This window comes from Eptesicus fuscus, chromosome 2 (genome assembly GCF_027574615.1).
Source record: "Eptesicus fuscus isolate TK198812 chromosome 2, DD_ASM_mEF_20220401, whole genome shotgun sequence".
Taxonomy (NCBI): domain Eukaryota; kingdom Metazoa; phylum Chordata; class Mammalia; order Chiroptera; family Vespertilionidae; genus Eptesicus; species Eptesicus fuscus.
In genome coordinates this window covers 91,698,673-91,716,189 of record NC_072474.1, presented here as the reverse complement: position 1 = coordinate 91,716,189, position 17,517 = coordinate 91,698,673, and the positions used below count along the sequence as shown (strand labels likewise).

The window sequence follows — 17,517 nt, the reverse complement described above, 5'->3', positions numbered from 1 at the left end:
CTGTGACCCTATGCAAAAGGGAGAAATCCAGGATGGATAATTTTTAAGGATAACAGAGTAAGAATAGAGTCAATAAATGGATTAAGAAGGTGTGATATATAGACATACACAATGAAATAAAAAAGGAATGAAATCTTGTCATTTGTGACAACATGGTTAGAGTTAGAGGGTATTTATGCTAAGTGAAATAAGTCAGACAGAGAAAGATAAATGCCATATAGTTTCACTTGTGTGGAATCTAAAAGCAAAATAGGTATAAAACAGACTCAGAAACAGAGACCAAAGGGATAGTTATAAGAAGGGAGGAGTTAGGGGGAATGGGTGAAAAGGGGAAGGGAAATACAACAATATCGTGATGTTTACAGGGTGACAGGTGATTACTAGAATTAGTGGGATGATCACATTGTAAGGTATAAAAATGTTAAATCACTATATTGTACACCTGACACTAATATAACCAATATAAGATTGTATACCAAGTATACTTTTAAAAAAAGAAATCAGTCAAAATGCCAAAGTCTAGCTTTATTTAAAAAATAAAATAAAATCTAATAATGACAAGGAGGTCTTATTCTTATGTATAGAACTAGATGATGAAAGGGATAAATTCACTACTTAGGATTGATTTTTTTGTTGTTGAGAAATGATAAGTGTTTGCTCTTCTGGTAAACACTTAAATTTGCAGAAAGGAATGGAAAATGGGTTCTGAAAACAACAGGTTGATGATCTCAACAATTTCAGGTAAAATTCTAGATTGGATTAAAAAACAATTAAGGAAAATTTCCCACATATACAAAGGAAATAGAATAATACCAAGAAAGCATCACGAGCCTCTCATCCAAATACAACATGTATTGACTCATGGTCAATCTTGTTTCATCATTTCCACCCCACCCTCAACCCCACCATTCTGACCCCTGCTGTGTCCCACAACTACTTGGTTTGTCTGAATCAGAGTGGGAACAAGGCTCACACATTGCATTTGATTTTTATCTCTCTCAAGTTGCTTCTGACCTATAGCCCCCACCCACCCCTTTTTTCACTTGGCAATTGAAAATAGGTCACATGTGCTTAGAATTACCCACATTCGGATTTGGCTGATTGCCTCCCCATGATGTTGTTTAATTCTAACCCTTAATATTTTCTGCAAACTGGTCTGTAGTTGAATTTAGAGGCTTCATCAGGTTCAAGTTGGATTTTTTAACAAGCATACGTCATATAGATGGTGCTGTGTACTTCCTGCTGCACCATACCAAGAGGCTGGTTGTGTCTCTTTTCATGATGTCAGATCTGATCTGCAGGGTCGGGGTGTTATCAGCTGGAATTATCCATCATAAAGTTTCCTATTAGCTCTTTACCCAATGATTTTAGGAGCCATTGATTATCATTGCCTAGATTACATTATTTCATTTATTTAGTAGGTGTAAAATGATAATATTCTAATTATATTACTTTTGTTAATTTATTAGCTAGAATACCTCTATAAGGAAAAAAAACCTTCCTTCATGATATCAATTATTTGGTTCCTAAGGTTGGTGTGGTAATGTATGGGAAGTTAGTATAAATGCTCAATTCTTTCTCTTTTTTTTAATCAATTTTCAGAATAATGGATTTGCTCCCTGGTGTGTCCTTCAAAGATCATCAATGGGGGATTTTGGTTTATTTGAGGGAAAGGGGAGTCAGCATTATGAACTCATGGGTCTAAATATATTTCATATATTTCCTTTCATTGCAGGAATTATTCTTATTTGTGCTCAAATTATCCAGACTTTGACCAGCGGAAGCCTCTTCAATTGGCTCCTCAGTTATTTTGATGGGACCCTCGTGGTCTTTAGTAGCTTTCTTGCTAGCTCGTTTGATAAGATGTCCCAGACTCATCTTTTATACTTTTTGCCTAGACCTGGTATCAGCCATTTCTCAAAAGATCCTGGTTATTTTTAGTGGGAATTGGTATTAGAGACCACATTGTGGGTCCTAGATTGGATTTGGGAATGAGTGATTTATGAGTATTTGGAAAGGAAGTGATGGTCACTAGGCACCAGGGTCTAGTTGAATTAAAGTCATCATACATTTATTAAATAAGACATGGTTCATTCTAGATGAAGGAGAGGAAAATAGGCATAAACAAACAACTGGACACAATACTATGTATACAGAGCTTTGGGGAAATAAACCAGGCATGAAATAGTTATTATGCCTGGAGTCAAGGGATAAAGCTCAGCAAGGAGGTGACATCTGAGCAGTAGAAATAGGCAGGCAGGCGAGACAGAATGGAAGAAGATTCTGGGCAGGAAAAAGAACATGAGCAAAGCATCAGAATCATCAAAGTGCATGGCGTGTTTGAAAAGAGTCAGATTTGCTTCATTTCCTCTGACAGGGATAGCGGATTTAGAGAGCAGCCAACTGCAGTAGACATAATGCATCTGGACTTCAGCAGGGCATTTGTCCAGACCTATCATGATATCATTGTGGACAAGATGGAGAAATATGCACTAAACGAGAGGACTATTAGATGAATTAACAACAGTTAGGTGAATAAATGAACCCAAAAGATACTGATTAGTAAATTGACGTCAGCATAGAGGATGGTCTCTAGTGGAGTGACACTGGGCTCGGTCTAGACATTTCTATATACAATTTATATAAAAGTATGGAGCAGATACTTAACAAATCTTCAGAGTATATGGAGCTAAGTGGGATAATGAGTAGTCTTAGTGACAGAGTCTGGATTCAAAAAGATATTGGCAAGTTGAACCTATTGAGTAAAAAACAAGCAAACAAACAAGCACATACACACACACACACACACACACACACACACACACACACGGGAGAAGCATGAAATAGATTAGGAGTTTAGATCAGCACAATGTATTATTAGTGTGCATGGATAACAACAGAGTGCACAGAATGTGGTAGGGGTGCTTGTCAACTATGTGATACTCAAACACCTCTTGGAGAATACTTTGAAAGAGCGATTGAGAAACAGATTTCCATTCTGCAGAAGAATGTTGTAATAGTCAGTTTCCCAGAGGTGAAGTAGGCTGCCCCATAGATCAAGCCTGCCATCATAAAAACAGGATCAATGAGTGGGGAGGTTCTGGAGGAGAGTTGACCATCATAAGAAAGAATTAAGTTCTCTTTTGCATCAGAGAGTCCATGACCCCTGTCCTCCCTAGTAGCCTACCTCGCAGGATCCCAAATACTCACATCACTCACATGGGTGCTTAGGGTTCACCCAGAAATGATCTTCATCCCCCCACAGCCCCACACTTCAGTCTTTTCATCATCCTCCACTGTCAAAGTTGTCATACTGCACTAAGGGTCAAGAGAGATGGATTCTGGTTTTGGTTCTTCTAATGCTAATTCTAGGACCTCAAATATGGTAGATTAAAGATGGCCACAAATTCTTTTATGCCCTTCCCATTGAGAGATGGAGTCTAACTTCCCTCCCCTTGCATCTAGGCTGGTCTCAGTGACTTGCCTGACCAATACAATGTGGTAGAGGCTGTGGGGCTCCCTAGTTTTGACTATAGGAAGCCTTGCCATTTTCACCCCAGCTTCTTGGAAGCTTGCTCTGTGAGGCAGCCCCAGTATCCACTAGAGAAGACCAAGAGAGATGGCCAGAAAGTTCAGCTGGGATCATTCAAGCCCTCAGATGCTTGAGTGACCGCAACTGAAACCCCAGACATCATGTGAGGCAGAGATGTCGTCCCCTCCAAGCCCAGTCCAAACTTTACTGTATTCCAGAACAAAATGAAAGATTGTTGTGTTTTAGCCACTACATTTTGGAGTGGTTTATAGCATAGCAATAAGTAACCAGAACATCAGATACATCGTCCCAAACTTTGGGGATCAATTTTCAAAGAACTTAATACTTTCTAAGGCCTCTTCCCATTCTGACATTCCCTATAGCAAACATTTGTGGTCCCAGGATTCCTTTACACTCTTAAAAATTATTCAGGACCCCAAAGAGCTTTTGTTTATGCGGATTATACCTATTGATATTTGCAATATTAGAAATTAAAACTGAGAGAACATGTAAAATATTTACTTATTACTTTATTTAAAAATAAAAATCCATGAGCTATTAAAGCAAAAAAATGTTTTTATGAAAATAATATTTTCCAAAACAAAAAATTATTAAAAGAGTGGCATTGTTTTTACATTTTTACAAATTTCTTTAATATTTGGCTTAATAGAACACAGCCAGATTCTTATACCTGCTTCTTCATTCAAACTGTTGCAGTAACTTCTAGAAAACTTCACTGAACATGAGAAAGAATGAGAGTAAACATTGTAAAAATGCATTAGTATTGCTATGAGAATAGTTTTGACCCCACTGACCCTTGAATGAGTGTTGGGGATTTCTGGGGTCCCCAGATCATACTTTGAGAACTACTGCTCAATAGAAATTATGTGGGAAATTAATCTATATGCATTCATTTGTAGCTGATAATATTTAACAGGGGCAAATTTTTAGAGTAATTTTCATTTTAACAAGGAATAAAGTCTATCTCAGATGGGTCAATCTATAATGGAAGAATATAAAAAACACAGATAATGTTTTGTCTGGTTAAGAGTCCCCTCTTCGGGTCCACTTCACAGGCCACTGCCCATTCAGCATCCTGAGTCTGGCCCTGGCCAGAGGGAGGCTATGGCCATAACACTAGACCCATCAGAGACTAGAAGAGAGCAAGCAGGCAATCAAGTTCAGGTCATCCATGGCTCCTTCACTTTAAGACAATATATCTTCTTGTTTTATGGGCAGAGAAGGGTTTTATGAGTATTAACAAAGAACTTGAGATTGCAAACTCTCATTGTGCTCACTTTAAGCAATCAGACTGAGTTCTTCATCATGTTGGAAACTATGAGAAGAGACTGTTGTAACATGGAGGTAATATGCTTATTTATTTTAATTAAATTATTGAAAATCAGAAATGATATCATATCTAGCCTTTCCTAGCAATGTAGACATTTCCCAGAACTTTTAGCTGCAGATTTTTAGTAATTGCATTGTACTAATCAACTAAAATAGCCCAGTGTAAATGTTAATAAATAAACATAATCATAATCATAACCCTAGACATATCCAGTTGCCAAGGGCTTCAAGAAGTCATTGAATCCACCCCTCTGCCTCCAGGCATGCTTTATCTTCCCATCAGTTCTCAGCAGGAATAATGTCAGAAAATATGTTCTATATTGGGTTACTTCGTCCCACCATCTTTACTTTTTTTTTCAGATATCCTAAACCAGAAAGAAATGACAATTAATTTAAATTACTTTAGAAAACATTAAAAAATTTGAGACACTGAGAAATTTGTTAGACAGATTTAAATAGTTAAATGAGTCTTTTTTTCTAGAAATGACACAATGAGTATACTTTACAAAATATATGCAAACTTACTAAGTCAACCCATGTTGAAGATGATTTACATTTTTAAAGGGTTGGTTTAGAAGATTTTATTTTATTTTATTTTATTTTGGTAACAACCAAATTTAATAAATAATTAATTACACATGTTTTACCTCGTTCCACTAGGAATTAAATGTGTTTTGATGCATTTAAAAGCTCTGGGTTTTGAAAAGCCATATAGACTGCATAACTAACTCATACTTACCCTGGAGAATTACTGGAGTTAACTAAGATTTATATAAGTATTTATTTTGTAGTATCTCTTTTGTTATCTTCAGGACTAAATGAGGACTTTATGAGAGCAAGTCAAATGACAACCTGTCAGATCATGTCTTTTCATTGTGGCCCAATGGGATTATCTAAAAAGGTAGTTCCTGAGTTATCGAGGACTCTAATAAAATGAGCTCTTGGTGAGTGCTCCACATGCTCTGAGACCTAGAGAGCAACTCCTTCTTTGCTGCTGTATAAATTAAACTCTGACCCAAAAGCCACAAACATAAGTAAAATCTTATGTTACCAGAGCTCTGCCACCATCAAAGAGGGAAATAGATACTCTCCTCTCCTTTAGCATGACAAAGCCCTTTTTCCAGACCCTGGATACTCAGGGACTATCTCCTTCCTGGCCCCCATTGCCTTCACCAAGGTCACTTTTTAATATTTCAACTAAAATCTTCCACCTCAGCTGTCTAGAAGTTAGTCCTCAAACCCTGCACAAGCTCTATCACATTTAATACCAACGTGCACTTTACCTTACTCTTCAGTCGTGAGTACTTAGAGATAATTCCATCATAATGCCCAAATCGAATAACACGGTGGTGAAAAGCACCAACTTGGAAGCCTGACTTTAAGCCTGTTTCACCACTAACTAGTTTACCTTGGACAAATACTTTACTCTCTGTAGTTTAAGAATTTTCATGTGTAACCTGGGGTTGTGTTAGTCTTTTGGTTGGAAGACACAAAACCAAAACCAAACCGGCTTATTAAAGACACACACATACACTGGGATTGACTAGCTACCATGACTGTATAACACTGCAGGGGAAGAGGCAAAAAGCTGAAGAACTCATTTTAAATACATATATATATATATATATATATATATATATATATATACACACACACACACAGTATATATATATATATATATATACACACACAGTATATATATATTAGAGAGAGAGAGAGAGAGAGAGAGAGAGAGAGAGGCCCAGTGCATGAATTCGTGCATGGGTGGGGTCCAGCCAGCCTGGCCAGGGGGAGGGGACATGGGCGGTTGGCAGGCCTGCCTGCTGGTCGAACTCTTGGTGGAGGGGACAATTTGCATATTAGCCTTTTATTATATAGGATATACACTGAGTGGCCAGATTATTATGCGTTCAGAGATCATAATAATCTGGCCACTCAGTGTATATTCCTATTGATTTCAGAGAGGAAAGAAGAAGGAGAAAGAGATAGAAACATCAATGATGAGAGAGAATCATTGATCAGCCTCCTTCTGCATGCCCCCACTGGGGATCGAGCCTGTAACCTGGGCATGTGCCCTGACTTGAAATCAAACTGTGACCTCCTGTTTCATAGGTCAGAGCTCAACCACTGACCCACACTGGCCCCGCTGACGATCTCATTTTATATATGGCCAGTTTGGGATTCTCAAACTCTGATGTGGAAATGGTTTCGCCTTGTCTGAGTTCTGCTTTCCTCCATGTAGACCACATGCTCAGCCAGGATCTCCCCAGCATTGTACAGGAAGGGGCCAGGTGGTCACAACAGCTAGCTCCTAGTTTCTATCAAAACAGCTTTATCAAACCCAGGGAAGAAGTGCCTCTTTGCCAAGAGTCCAGCATAGACCCAGTGTGGCTCTCATTGTCTTTGATTGGCCCAACTTGGACCAATTGTTGTGGCCAGGAATGTGCATATTTTCATTGGCAAGGCTTGGGTCATGTGCCTACTGCTGGCATCGGGAATGAAATCAGTCTCAGCTGACTACATAGACTGAGATAGTTCTTGAAAGAAAAATTGAGTTTCTGCTTGCAGATAAAGAGACGGTGGGTGCTGGGCAAGACCAAAAACACAACAAAACTAATCTGTAACTGTCTACTATAGTGGATAACAACATCTACCTTTACCCCTGGAGGTTGTTATGAGAATTAAATAATAATGCAAGAAGAGCACTTGGCACTGTGCCTGGCACATGGCAAGCACTCCATGACATTAGCTATTATATTAGCTGTTATATTCCTCAATAAATCTTTGTGGAATTAATAGTGAATGTTAGTAAAGCCTCAATCATAACCATTGTAAGTGGATGGTATTTCACATATTTAGTGAAAAACCTTAGAAGAGAGATGACAACTCACAAGCCAACTCTAAAAATTACTACTTGGAGAGCTGTATTGAGAAAGATTCTAAGGACCATATTATATAGAGTTAGAAAGAAAAGAGGACAGTCACACGTCTTATTCATGTAGATTCAGTGCCTAGCACATACACAGTAGAAACTCAGTCAATTTTTTTTTCATTGAACTGAAAATAATTAGGTTATGCTGAAATTCTTCCCCATGGAACCCAGAGGATATTGGTAAAATTAAACCATGTGGAACTTGAGTACTGTTATATTTTTTTTAGTACTGTTATCATTTTGTTGGTAGGTTTCATGTATTTTTGCATATATTTCATGGCATTTATATTAAATTCATAAATAAAATATTCCTCTATGTGAACTCAATAAAGCATTTTAAAATAACAATAAAAATGTCCTCCTGCCCTATTATATATTTGCCAGTAATTTCACTGATTTCCCAGCTCTTTAAAACTTAATGAAAGAACTCTGCAGGGTGGCAAGGGAGTGACAGCAACTGTGGTCTGGCTAGTCAGATGCAGAAAAGGCTTCAGGTAACGTGTGTGCCAGACTCTCACTGGCTTCAAAGCTCTTCTTCTGACCCACATCATCAACCACTTCACATATGAAATGACAACCATTCACACTATCGCGAGTGCATGTTGCGTTTTCTTTTTTTTTTTTTTTTTTTTTTTTTTTTTTTAATTTCTTTATTGATTAAGGTGTCACATATTTGTCCTCATCCCCCCATTCCCATCCCACCCCTCTCCCCACGCATGCCCCAATCCCCTGTTGAACTTAACCGTTGGACAGGCTTATATGCATGCATACAGGTCCTTTGGTTGAACTCTCCCCCTCCCCCCACGCTCCCCCTACCCTCCCCTATCCTCCCTCTGAGGCCCGATAGTCCGATCGATGCCTCCTTGATTCTGGTTCTGTTCTTGTTCCTCAGTCTATGTTGTTCATCATTTCCTCTAGATGAATGAGATTAAATGTCACTAGATATATACTAATAAGAACTGAATGTGAGACGAGCAATAATATTTATGCTGACAGGCAAATGAATCAATCTGTAGCGACCTTCCCCCTGGACCAACAGTTCTTTTGAGACCCAATTTCGAGGTCCAGTAGTTCCTTATGTGTACATGTCAGCACTGACCCCTCAGCTCTGGATGGTGGACAAATGGTGGTAATGGAGGTCCGACTCCCTCTGGTTTGGTCTCGGCCGAACCCAGGGGCACGGCGTCACCTGGACTAAGGGGCACGTGGCCTCACCCATACCCAAGGGGCGCGTGGTCTCACCCGGGCCTGGGACACAGCCTCACCCGGATGGATCCAGGGGCGCACGGCCTCACCCGGACCCAGGATCTGGCTTCACCCGTACCCAGGGACGCTTGGCCTCTCCCAGACCCAGGGGCACGTGGCCTCACCCGGGCTTAGTTGCACAAGGCCTCACCTGGATCCAGGGACACATGGTCTCACCCAGACCCAGGAACGTTTGGCCACTCCCAGACCCAGGGCCACTTGGGCTCACCCGGGCCTAGGTGCACGAGGCCTCATCCGGATCCAGGGACACATGGTCTCACCCGGACCCAGGGACGCTTGGCCTCTCCCAGACCCAGGGCCACTTGGGCTCACCCGGGCCTAGGTGCACGAGGCCTCACCCGGATCCAGGGACACATGGTCTCACCCGGACCCAGGGACGCTTGGCCTCTCCCAGACCCAGGGCCACTTGGGCTCACCCGGGCCTAGGTGCACGAGGCCTCATCCGGATCCAGGGACGCATGGTCTCACCCGGACCCAGGGACGCTTGGCCTCTCCCAGACCCAGGGCCACTTGGGCTCACCCGGGCCTAGGTGCACGAGGCCTCACCCGGATCCTGGGACGCATGGTCTCACCCGGACCCAGGGACGCTTGGCCTCTCCCAGACCCAGGGCCACTTGGGCTCACCCGGGCCTAGGTGCACGAGGCCTCACCCGGATCCTGGGACGCATGGTCTCACCCGGACCCAGGGACGCTTGGCCTCTCCCAGACCCAGGGCCACTTGGGCTCACCCGGGCCTAGGTGCACGAGGCCTCACCCGGATCCAGGGACACATGGTCTCACCCGGACCCAGGGACGCTTGGCCTCTCCCAGACCCAGGGCCACTTGGGCTCACCCGGGCCTAGGTGCACGAGGCCTCACCCGGATCCAGGGACACATGGTCTCACCCGGACCCAGGGACGCTTGGCCTCTCCCAGACCCAGGGCCACTTGGGCTCACCCGGGCCTAGGTGCACGAGGCCTCGCCCGGATCCAGGGACACATGGTCTCACCCGGACCCAGGGACGCTTGGCCTCTCCCAGACCCAGGGCCACTTGGGCTCACCCGGGCCTAGGTGCACGAGGCCTCACCCGGATCCAGGGACACATGGTCTCACCCGGACCCAGGGACGCTTGGCCTCTCCCAGACCCAGGGCCACTTGGGCTCACCCGGGCCTAGGTGCACGAGGCCTCACCCGGATCCAGGGACACATGGTCTCACCCGGACCCAGGGACGCTTGGCCTCTCCCAGACCCAGGGCCACTTGGGCTCACCCGGGCCTAGGTGCACGAGGCCTCATCCGGATCCAGGGACGCATGGTCTCACCCGGACCCAGGGACGCTTGGCCTCTCCCAGACCCAGGGCCACTTGGGCTCACCCGGGCCTAGGTGCACGAGGCCTCACCCGGATCCTGGGACGCATGGTCTCACCCGGACCCAGGGATGCTTGGCCTCTCCCAGACCCAGGGCCACTTGGGCTCACCCGGGCCTAGGTGCACGAGGCCTCACCCGGATCCAGGGACGCATGGTCTCACCCGGACCCAGGGACGCTTGGCCTCTCCCAGACCCAGGGCCACTTGGGCTCACCCGGGCCTAGGTGCACGAGGCCTCACCCGGATCCAGGGACGCATGGTCTCACCCGGACCCAGGGATGCTTGGCCTCTCCCAGACCCAGGGCCACTTGGGCTCACCCGGGCCTAGGTGCACGAGGCCTCACCCGGATCCAGGGACGCATGGTCTCACCCGGACCCAGGGACGCTTGGCCTCTCCCAGACCCAGGGCCACTTGGGCTCACCCGGGCCTAGGTGCACGAGGCCTCACCCGGATCCAGGGACGCATGGTCTCACCCGGACCCAGGGACGCTTGGCCTCTCCCAGACCCAGGGCCACTTGGGCTCACCCGGGCCTAGGTGCACGAGGCCTCACCCGGATCCAGGGACACATGGTCTCACCCGGACCCAGGGACGCTTGGCCTCTCCCAGACCCAGGGCCACTTGGGCTCACCCGGGCCTAGGTGCACGAGGCCTCGCCCGGATCCAGGGACACATGGTCTCACCCGGACCCAGGGACGCTTGGCCTCTCCCAGACCCAGGGCCACTTGGGCTCACCCGGGCCTAGGTGCACGAGGCCTCACCCGGATCCAGGGACACATGGTCTCACCCGGACCCAGGGACGCTTGGCCTCTCCCAGACCCAGGGCCACTTGGGCTCACCCGGGCCTAGGTGCACGAGGCCTCACCCGGATCCAGGGACACATGGTCTCACCCGGACCCAGGGACGCTTGGCCTCTCCCAGACCCAGGGCCACTTGGGCTCACCCGGGCCTAGGTGCACGAGGCCTCATCCGGATCCAGGGACGCATGGTCTCACCCGGACCCAGGGACGCTTGGCCTCTCCCAGACCCAGGGCCACTTGGGCTCACCCGGGCCGAGGTGCACGAGGCCTCACCCGGATCCTGGGACGCATGGTCTCACCCGGACCCAGGGACGCTTGGCCTCTCCCAGACCCAGGGCCACTTGGGCTCACCCGGGCCTAGGTGCACGAGGCCTCACCCGGATCCAGGGACGCATGGTCTCACCCGGACCCAGGGACGCTTGGCCTCTCCCAGACCCAGGGCCACTTGGGCTCACCCGGGCCTAGGTGCAGGAGGCCTCACCCGGATCCAGGGACGCATGGTCTCACCCGGACCCAGGGACGCTTGGCCTCTCCCAGACCCAGGGCCACTTGGGCTCACCCGGGCCTAGGTGCATGAGGCCTCACCCGGATCCAGGGACACATGGTCTCACCCGGACCCAGGGACGCTTGGCCTCTCCCAGACCCAGGGCCACTTGGGCTCACCCGGGCCTAGGTGCACGAGGCCTCACCCGGATCCAGGGACACATGGTCTCACCCGGACCCAGGGACGCTTGGCCTCTCCCAGACCCAGGGCCACTTGGGCTCACCCGGGCCTAGGTGCACGAGGCCTCACCCGGATCCAGGGACACATCGTCTCACCCGGACCCAGGGACGCTTGGCCTCTCCCAGACCCAGGGCCACTTGGGCTCACCCGGGCCTAGGTGCACGAGGCCTCGCCCGGATCCAGGGACACATGGTCTCACCCGGACCCAGGGACACTTGGCCTCTCCCAGACCCAGAGCCACTTGGGCTCACCCGGGCCTAGGTGCACGAGGCCTCATCCGGATCCAGGGACGCATGGTCTCGCCCGGACCCAGGGACGCTTGGCCTCTCCCAGACCCAGGGGCACGTGGCCTCACCCGGGCCTAGGTGCCCGAGGCCTCACCCGGATCCAGGGACACATGGTCTCACCCGGACCCAGGGACGCTTGGCCTCTCCCAGACCCAGGGCCACTTGGGCTCACCCTGGCCTAGGTGCACGCGGCCTCACCCGGATCCAGGGACACATGGTCTCGCCTGGACCCAGGGGTGTGTGGGCTCTCCCAGACCCAGGGGCGCTTGGCCTCGCCCGGGCACGGGATCCAGCGTCATCCGGGTCCAGGGGCACTTGGCCTCACCCGGACCTGGAGTCCGGCCTCACCTGGACCCAGGGGCATGTGGCCTCACCTAGACCCAGGGACGTGAGGCCTCACTTATACCCAGAGGCGTGTGACCACACCCGAGCCCAGAGGCGCGCAACCCCGCCCGCACCCGGGTCTCAGCGGGGCCCCGTCTTCCCGATCCCAATTCCTGCCGGTCAATCCTCCCTCAGCAATTCCCCTGGCCATCCTTCCGGAGCTCCAGTATGGCTGCTGCAGAACTCGTTGGGCGGCGGCTCGGTGAAGCTCCGGTGCACCCGGTTCATGGCGGTGGGCCAGTCTGGCGTCGCTGTGTCGGCCCTTGGGTCTGCTTTGGTGGCCGGTCGCCGAGCATGCGCACCTGGCCGCTTCCGGGGCGTTTAGATTCTTGACGGACTCAGAGGTCAGCAAGCGCGGAGTCTCCCACCCCATGTCTCATAGGGGCTCGTCTGTCCGTGCTTGGCTGCCAGTGGAGCCGTCCCCTCAGCCGGAGACCACCGGGGGAACTGCGCCGAGCACGTTCCAGGCCGCTGTTGTATCGCCTGAGCCATAGTTCTTTTGTGTCGCCTGAGCTGTAGTTCTTAAAGTGTGGTCTTTGGGTCACCGGCATCAGCATCATCCCACATCCCCCTCTTTTATTCTAGTTGTAGAGCATCTACTCAGCCAGCCCTATGGTGGTCTTGGATGGTGTCTGCTCTGCTCTCTTGTCGTAGTCTCAAAGTTGTTGTGGTAGGCAACAATCAGGCTTCCGCCCTATGCCTCCATCTTGGTCCTCCTTTGTATAGTTAAGTCTTGATTGTTGTTGGTGTCACTGGGGGGGCTCTCTTTGTCTATAAAGGAAGAGTTGCTGTGCAGGAGACACGTTTATGGGCCGGGTCTTGGTGCAGCAAAGCTTTGGCGCTCACTCTCTTATTTTTTTTAAAATCACTAAAGTGGTATGTATAGTCAGTCCCACTGGAACCTGTAGAGTCACATTCTTATACACCGATTTATATTTCATATTGTTCCATTGGCAAATATCCTTATTCTTCAAAGCACAAGGAGCCGCCACTTTTGACTGAGCCCAGCACTTCAAAATTGGAAACTCTTGGTCACAATACATCAGTAAATCAGGGTTACTGACCACAATAAAGGTTTCTCCATCTTTACTATGTGGCCGATGATAGCGGTAGTGCACAGGTAAAAAAGCTTGGAAACAATCAATGCACTGTGAATCTTGTCTGGCATAAATGAGAACTTCAGATTCCTTGGACAAATAATTGGGAGCTTCTATATTAAAATTTTCTGAAACCATGACTGCCTGTGGAAACCATCTTTCAAAACTTCTTGCCGCAAAATAATTTCAGAACAACTGGCCTTTATGCCCGCGTCGGCGTGGGCAGCCGGGAGGGCCGAGGAGGCCTTGCAGGTGAGCTCAGCTGCCTCCCAGAGCAGCAGCCAGGCCACCACTCGGACCCCCGCGACCACGGCCGGCGCAGCCAGGACGCCGGAGCACCGCATGTTGCGTTTTTACTACCCACTTTGGAGAACGTATGTCAGAAACAACTGCACTACTAAACATAAAATGGCTCAGGGATGGCTAACAGAGGGAGTGGAGAACTCTGGGACCACGGGACAATAACACCCTGAGCAGTGTCAAGATCATGGATTCAAACCCCAGTTCCACCAGGACTTTTGGTAAGTTACTTCATCTCTCTAAGCCTCTGTTTATTCACCTGTAAAATGGGGTTCAAATATATTAAAAATAAAGAAACATCAGCCTCCTAAATTATTATGAGGGTAAACAAGATCCTCATAAAGGTCTTAGCATATGGTAAGTGCTTAATAAATGGTAGCTATTATTATTATTATTACTAGAGGCCCAGTGCACGAATTTCAAGCACAGGTAGGGTCCCTTGGCCTGGCCAGCGATCAGGGCCAATCGGGGCCTTCCTTCCCCCGGCTGCCAGCTGCCGGCAGGGGCCTTCCTTCATTCTGCACCGCCCCCTGGTGTCAGCGCACATCATAGTGAGCAGTTGAACTCCCGGTTGGTCGAACTCCTGAGGAGACAATTTGCATATTAGACTTTTATTATATAGAATTATTTTGATTTTAGCTTCAACTCCTAGGATGTTAGTTGGTCTAACTATACATCAGATTAACTCTGTAGATTAAATTGAATGTATGCATAAGCATGTGTGCACACATGTCTAATAGCATAATGTTGTGAATTACCTCTTGCTATATTTCATTGCTGTAATATTCTCCAAAATCTCATGCCAAGAATTTTTGAAGTTTCACTCCCATTAATATATGCTACCAAAAAAGTCCACTTCATTCTCTTTGGCATGCTTTTTGAAGATTTATTCCTTCTTGGATGTCCTTAGGGGTCCCCCTTATATTCACTGGGTCAGGATTGAGCAGAAATTCAACCACATAATAGTATTTTGTAAAAGGAGATAAAAAATATCTAATCACACTACACAGAATGCTCTACACAAACAGTGTTACTAAACCCTAGAGATGCCAATATAATTAAACCAACTAAACTCTGCTTTGCTCTCAGTTTTCCTCTGTTATATATTAGATATATCATGATATAGTGTAAAGAGACTTTACGCTTCCATCACCTGACTGCTGAGGCCATAAGCGCACCGAGCCTACGGTCAGGAGCTGACAAAGAAAGGTGACATGTAAGAACAAAAAAATGGGGGAGGGGGAAGGGAAAAAAGTATCAGAGGCACCTCTGGAAGAGTAGAAAATTCCCCTTCCTGAGGGTGAAAAAAAGCAGGGTACTGCTCTTCCCCCGAGCAAGCTGCACGCTCCTAGACAAGTCATTTCTACTAACTCATGTTTGTACAACATAAATTGGTTCGGGAAGCCTTACAATGGGTGACTTACAACATGTGCACACACACTAATCCCCAAGACTTCATATTGTAATATTTAGCAATCTGGCTTTCAATTGGCCAATTATTTCATCATCAGGTGTATGCAGAAGTCAATTACAGAGCCCAGCATTCAACCCATGTCCACTTCGCTGTAAAACTTGAGACCATACTCAGGCCCCCTAAGGGTTTGAGGCTGAAACAGTTCAAATAAAGAGGAAGCTGCACTTTACTCTTGAAAGCTCAGCAGCTATCAAGCAAATTAAAACGGGACCTGAGATTTAAACGCAGGAAGAAATTCGGTCAAACCGAGATAAAAAATGAGGTCAATATAGATACAAACTAAAATTATTCCTCAGGCAACTGACATTTATGTCTTCTAATACATCGTTCTAATGACACTGGGAAAAAGTGAGAAATATTGGGCCAGATTTATGCTGCTACATTTATTTTTGAAATTGCTAAGAACTACCATTTGGCGAGCATTTCCTTTTGCGAGATTAAAGATTATTTAATCTTTATGACCACCCTACGACAGTGGTTTTACCCAGTAGACAAAACAAACAAACAAAAAAACTGAGGTCTAAAAGAATTATATAACATGTCCACAGTCAGATGGGAAGTGGTAGTATGTAGGGAGTGATAACCTATTAATCACTTTTGAGATAAACTTAAAAGAGAAATTCTAACTGTATATTTCTAATACTGTGCCACTAATATCTATTTTTACCAGATCCCTAGTTCTAATTTTTTAGAAATTCAAGATTTACTACTGATTATCATAATAATGAGCTATTTCTTAAATACCAACTAGGTATGGTGCTAGGCTAAAATAATGGCCCCTCAAAAATATCAGTTCTAATCGCTGCAACCTGTAAATGTTCATTTATATGGGAAAAGTATCTTTGCAGATGTGATTAATGTAGCTCTGTAAGTAATGCCGGATGTTGGGGTGTCATTTAACGCTTATGGGTCTTGATCTGGCATCTAGAAGGGTTCTGGAATCTGGAGAAAGGCTGTGGGTAGATTAAGTAGGAGTCCAAAGATGAAAGATAATTTTGAAAGGCATTGGGGGTCAGAGGAGCTTTAGCTAAAAGAGCTAAGTTCTCCTTGGCTCAGGACCCCTTGCTTTTTATTAACACAAATTGTCCTAAGGCAAGGTGGATATACACACTTCAAAGGGTAGGGTTTCTGTACAGAAGCATTGTCAGATTGGGGAATAGCCTATGGTTGTTCAGGTGTTTAGCCAGTAGGAGGCAATAACATGTAGATTAAGATGCCCTGAGCTGTCTGGCAGCAAACAATCATCTTTTTCAGGTTTGGGGAAATGCCTTTAGCCATTCCCTACAGGTGATAACATATGTGACTCAGCCCTTGTTGAGTCCCCAAATTCCATCAACCTTTTGATGAAACTCTTGCAATTATGACATGCTGGAATTGGCTTCTGGCATATAAGAACCTTGACATGGGGGATTAGACTGTACCATCCAGATGTGCTCTAAATGCAGTTACATAGGTCCTTATAAGAGCGAGGCAGGGGGAGACAGAGGAGGAGAAGGCAACATATTGACGGAGGCACAGATTAGAGTGATGCAGCCACAAGTTAGCAAGAATGCTGGCAAGAGGCATGGAAGAAGCTGGAAGAAGGAAGGACCTGACTCTTCTCTAGGGCCTGCAGATGGAGTTCAACGCTGAAGACACCTTGATTTTGACCCAGTGATAAAGTTTGGAACTTTCTGGCCTCCAGAACTGCGAGAATAAACTTCTATTGTTTTAAGTCACTAAGTTTGTGGTAATTTGGTAGAACTGCCCTAAGAATCTAATCTATGTATCATGCCGTGGGTAAAGTGTGTGTGTGTGTGTGTGTGTGTGTGTGTGTGTGTGTGTGTGTGTGTTTCCTTCACACGAATTCTATGAAATGGATATTATATATTTACAGATGGAGAAAGTGAGGCTGAGAGAGGTTACGTAAGTGACTAAAATCACACTGCAGTCAGATAACAGAGCTGGGATTTGAATCCTGGTCTGTAGTCTTTCCACCTCTCATTAGTCATCAGCACACTTTAAGCTATTTTGGATAAGCAACTGG

The 17,517-nt window shown here is 46.6% G+C and overlaps 1 pseudogene; it reads right to left on the bottom strand.

Moving 5' to 3' along the window:
• Positions 1–223: 223 nt before the first annotated feature.
• On the bottom strand, positions 224–14,061 carry LOC129150518 (phosphatidylinositol-glycan biosynthesis class X protein-like; annotated as a pseudogene).
• Positions 14,062–17,517: the final 3,456 nt, after the last annotated feature.